The following is a 5586-nucleotide window of genomic DNA, read 5'->3' as shown; positions in this document are numbered from 1 at the left end:
TTATAGCTTGTGAAAGAGGTTATGATGATATGCACTGTCTATTAACCTTCCGTGCGCATGTCTCTATTGACTTTCTGTGTGTACCTCCACTAGTTGGCCAGGGAATATTCCAAGAAATATTCCCTATCCCTAGCCAAGGGCTACTTCCGCATCCCTCCAATCCAAAACAGGGATCCCTGATAACTTCCTTACCCCACAACTTAATGCGGTGTGTCTCGAGTTGCTACCAACTTTAACTACTCTATCTAACCCAAAGGCTAGACCCGCAACGGTCACCTTTTGGTTATCCGGTCACATAGACCTCATTTGACATACAAGTGAAGACCCACCAATATCCAAGCTCACACCTGGCTTCTCCTCATAATGGAGGCCTTACAATTTTGAACACTATGGATCATTGATGGCACCTTGGAAGGATAAGGCATTGAGCATATCTAACAACCACAAATATCTATTTCGAGCTTTTGAGTTGGTGTAGGACTAGAGCCTCAATGAGATCAAGAGCATGTGTATCATCATAACAACTTACCATATTACAATAAGGGTTAAATAAAATGCCTATGAGGTTAATTTAGATTTCAAGGTATGACTAAATAAGAGTCCTTGGTCAATGGGTGTGACAAGTCATAGTTTGTGCACCTAATGATAGATGCCCAATAACATAGGAGAGAATCTAATGCCCACTCGCATGGGAGGCAACCTAATGGGCCTAACCATGGCCGAGATGATGTATTATTCTATGCAGCATACCGCATGTATAAAAGCATGGAGTGGATAACAATGAACTCATGACAAGGGGAGAAAAATCATAACATTGTTCATTATACATGGAGATAAAAGGCAACAGGCAAATGCAAATCTAGTGTTTCCCACAATGAGGGCTGCTATGGAGGGTGCTACAATATGAAAACAGAACACTACACTTCAAAGCTTGGAGGACAAGAAAAAGTGAAGTAGAAGAGATGGTAGAGGAGTAAAGGCGGCAGGCAAGAGCTTGTACTACTCTCTTGCTCACTCTCATATCGCTCGTGTAAGGCAACAAGCAGAGGGCTGCTCAAACACACAGCGGTGCAAGGTGACGGGAGCAAAGGCATGGTGAAGAAGACATAGTATTGCACTGCTGTGTATTTGTGGACTTACAAACATGGAGATAGAAAGAGGAGCTGTTGTTACAAACTGAAGTGTTGGTAGAGGGCATTCAAGTCATTTGGAGACTTTGTGGTTTTGATTGTCTAAATGTGTGGTGTTGGTAAGGCCACGTGTACTCTTACAAACTAAAGTTGTTGATAAAGGACATTCAAGTCATTTGGAGACTGTTGTTGATTGTATAAAGGTGTGGTGTCGCTAAGGCCACGTGTACTCCCATCAAAGGCCTAATGATTTTAAGCTGCTCGTGGAGGTGTGGAAGTGACTCGTGGAGTATGAGGCCTTATGCTGAAAGTGTCCCAAAGTAAGACATCCCCAAAGGTGATCCAGGGAATTCTACCAACCCACATACCTTGGAGTTGCAAAGGATTGTTAATGCTCTTGGTGTACGAACCTTGGGTAGAAAGCTTGATGTTCCTAGACAAGGATTTTGAATATGAAGGTACAATCATGTCGTGTAGAGAGTTACATTCTTTTCACTGTTCTCAAAGAGAAGATCATGCCAAGGAGACCTTGTCTTGCGATGTGTGGTGCGTTCCAGTGATCTTGGAGTTCTTGTTGATTGCTTGGGTGTTGGTTGGTGTTCTGTATTCATTTTGCTTTCAATCTCACATTATCTAACCACCTTGAATGGGACCATTGCAAAGTCCACACAACTCATTTCTTCAGCTGCAGCTTAACAATAGTTACCCGAGTTCATTGGTCTTCATAGAATTTCAGACAGGCTGCTATGGCTGCTTTCTTGGACACCACAAAATCCAAGATTGAGGGTAGCCTGTCAATCGATGTAGTTTAAGCCTTCTTTCATTCTTTGAGCCATAAGTATTTTCCATCACAAATTATATCTCACATGCTTAACCACATAAGTCCAGGGGCTGAGTGAGACATACCAACAAAAAGCCTTTGAATGCCAACAAGTAACCACACATGCATGTTCAACCCAACATGCATAGATTTCTTCTGTGCACTGCTGCAAGCACAATCAACGGCCAACTAGATAACCACGGCAAATTTAAGGAGTATCCTTGTTGTGCCATTCAATGTCCATAACCTCAGTGGTAACTTTGCATAGAGACTTGCATTGTGCCTGATATGGCTGAAAAACAAGAAAGAGTATTCCCTTCTGCAGCATTCCAAGGGCATCCTGGCTTTCCCATGCTTCACTGTCTCATTTTCCAGGCTTCAATCTTGTCTGCATCCTCTTCAACGTCATTAATGTTACTCATGCAACATGAGCTGAAGTAATAGTTTTGTCTAGTTTTGTAGCATGTTCAAAGGCAAATCTCCCAAGCTTCACATTTCCCCACTTTCGACATGCCCCCAACAAAGCATCCCAGACCGGACGATAATTAGGATCTGGCATTTTTCTAATCATGCTTATTGCCTTCTCAAAGTGACCTGCGCGTCCAAAAAGGTCAACCATGCAAGTGTAATGTTCTAAATCTGGCGTAATGCCATAATCTAGGCTCATATTCTCAAAATACTTCTGGGCCTCATCCATTAGACCTGCATGACTGCAAGCATTCAGCACACAACTAATAGTGACTGCAGTTGGACAAAAGCCCTCATGTTGCATTTCTTCAAAGCAGTTGAGTGCTTCTGCACCACGCCCATGCTGGGCATATCCAGCAATTAGTGCAGACCAAGTCACTACATCACGAATTGGAAGCTCATAAAGCACTTGCTGTGCTTTCAAAAGTTCCCCGCATTTTGCATACATATCCACCAGAGCGTTGCCAAGGGCAATGTTTGTTTTCAACAACCCTTCTCTGACAATCTGATCATGAATTTGTTTGCCTTTGGTAGGTGCTCCTACAATGGTACAGGCTTTCAAGACACAGACAAAGGTCACTGCATCTGGGCAAAGGCCTTCATGTTGCATACGTTCATAACAGTTGAGTGCTTCCTCACCATGCCCATGTTGGGCATATCCAGTGATTAGTGCATTCCAAGTCACTACATTCCGATCGAGAAGCCTGTCCAAAACCTCTTGTGCATTCAGAAGTGCACCGCATTTTACATACATATCCACCAAAGCAGTCGCAACCACAATGTTTGTTCCCAACAATCCCTGTCTGATAATCTGCTCATGAATTTGTTTGCCTTTAGTAGCTGCTCCCACGACAGCGCATGCTTTTAAAATGCAAATAAAGGTGACTGCATTTGGTACAAAGCCCTCATGTTGCATTTGATCAAAGCAATTGAGTGCTTCGTCACCATGCCCATGATGGGCATATCCAGCTATTAGTGCAGACCAAGTCACGACATTGCAATCTGGAAGCTGATCAAGAACCTGTCGTGCTTTCAGAAGTTCACCACATTTTGCATACATGTCCACCAAAGCAGTGCCAAGCACAATGTTTCTTCCCAGCAACCTCTGTTTGACAATCTGGTCATGAATTTGTTTGCCTTTGGCCGCTGCTCCCACAAGACCACAGGCTTTCAAGGCACAAGCAAAGGTGACTGCATCTGGACAAACAACATCCCGTTGCATTTGTTCAAAACAATCCAATGCTTCCTCACCATATCCATGCTGTGCATATCCAGCAATTAATGCAGACCAAGTCACTGAATCCCGAATTGGAAGCTCATAAAGCAGTTGTTTAGCTTTCGAAAGTTCACCACACTTGGCGTACATATCTATCAAAGCAGTGGCAAGCACAAGATTTGTTCCCAGCAACCCCTGCCTGACAATCTGATCATGAATTTGTTTCCCTTTGGCATCTGCTCCAACAAGGGCACAAGCTTTCAAGATGCAAACAAAGGTGACTGCATCAGGGCAAAGGCCCTCGTGTTGCATCCGTTCGAAGCAGCTGAGCGCTTTCTCACCGTGCCGAAGCTGGGTATACCCGGTGACCAAGGCATTCCAAGAAACGACATCCCGAGCCGGAAGCTCGTCAAGCACTTGTTGCGCTTCTGCAAGTGCACCACACTTTGCATACATGATGATTAGATTGTTCGCCACATACAGGCTCGTCTTGAGCAGCCCGCTCTCCAAGATATCAGTATGTAACCTAATGCCCTTGTGCAGATCCTTCTGCTTGGTACAGGCCTTAAGTAAGGCCACGACATTGGGGATGACCTTGTCATGGATCACCTTCTGCTTCTCCACTGCTGTTGTCACAATTCCTGTCTGAACGGGCTCCTAGAAAACCCAGCGAGAGACATCAGACTTAGTTTTAAGATCGAAGTCTATGTAGGGATGGCTAAAACACAAAAAGGCATCTCTCTCTCTCTCTCTCTCAAGCTCGAAGTCTATGTAGAGATGGCCGAAACAGAAAAAGACATCTACTTCATGGTCCGCGCACGTGCGCCGAGAGGCAAAGTAGGGGGCTGTCCGACAGGGTCGTCCCATGACGTGGCCCTTCCTTCCCTGCAATCCACGGACCGCATGGGGACGCTGGGGTTTGGCCCCCGGTTATGCGGATCGGCAGGGCAAATTGTGCCAAACTCAAAACAAGTCCAAGGGCACCACAGCTATAGGTATCGCAAGCCTACATGTAAGCAATCCTATTCTTTGCCATCTCTCGTTTATTCCTACTGTTGGAACTTGCAATCTCACAACATGATGTCTAATGGAGTCGTAATTTTTTTCCTGCAACAAATGTTGCAAGCATTCGATTTGGGGGTATGAAACGGTTTCAATGCACAAACTTCTCGCATGCATGGATATTTTGTCCTCTTAATATCCGGACTACAGCATCATTGGAAGATGATGTCTTGCCTACGAATAGCATGCACTGCCCTTTTTTTTCCCTACACCTAATGGCGCATGCAATTCACTTGGGGGTATCAAACATTCTAAATGTATACAATGTTGATTTTCGTCTCCATGCCTGTGCATATCCTACCACAGTTGATTTGGGGGTATCAAACATTTTGAATGCATACAATGTTGATTTCTGTTTCTCTACCTATGCATATCCTACCACGGTTGATTTGTATACTGTAGCATCATTTACTACATGCTACATGCACTCATCTTTTTTTTCATACAACTAATGGTGCACCCTTTTCATGTAATCATGGTTTCCTGCTTTATGGTAACGCAATACATAATTTTGCAATCAGAAGTTTGTAGATTATCTCCAATCTACAATGCTACATTCCTTTTTAGTGCATGGACTTCAGTTCATGCATTGGGTTTTAACACCATGCTCTCGAAATATTTATTGATTTGTTCCATGATCACCATTTGCTTCATGGATTGTCAATTAATTGTCCTTGCTCTGATCAACATGTCATAATTCTGGAATGTAATTTGTGCTGTTGCGGGTGGGACACATGGCTCCTAGAACTTCAAGGCTTCAAAAGTGTTCCATCAAATGAAGTCTTTCCAAGTGCTAAGCGAGCCAATTATACAAGTACGGGCACAAGAAATTAGGCCATATCTTGTAGGGGATTCGACACATAAGTCCACCAATTTCTCGCTAAATGCAT

General features: G+C 43.8%; 1 pseudogene; it reads right to left on the bottom strand.

Annotated features, from left to right (window-relative positions):
* Positions 1-1081: 1081 nt before the first annotated feature.
* On the bottom strand, positions 1082-4594 carry LOC148018598 (pentatricopeptide repeat-containing protein At3g53360, mitochondrial pseudogene; annotated as a pseudogene).
* Between the last annotated feature and the right edge of the window lie 992 nt (positions 4595-5586).

This window comes from Lygodium microphyllum, chromosome 21 (genome assembly GCF_053477565.2).
Source record: "Lygodium microphyllum isolate KBCC chromosome 21, Lygodium_microphyllum_v1.1.10, whole genome shotgun sequence".
Lineage (NCBI taxonomy): Eukaryota > Viridiplantae > Streptophyta > Polypodiopsida > Schizaeales > Lygodiaceae > Lygodium > Lygodium microphyllum.
This window is presented reverse-complemented; position numbering and strand designations above follow the sequence as displayed.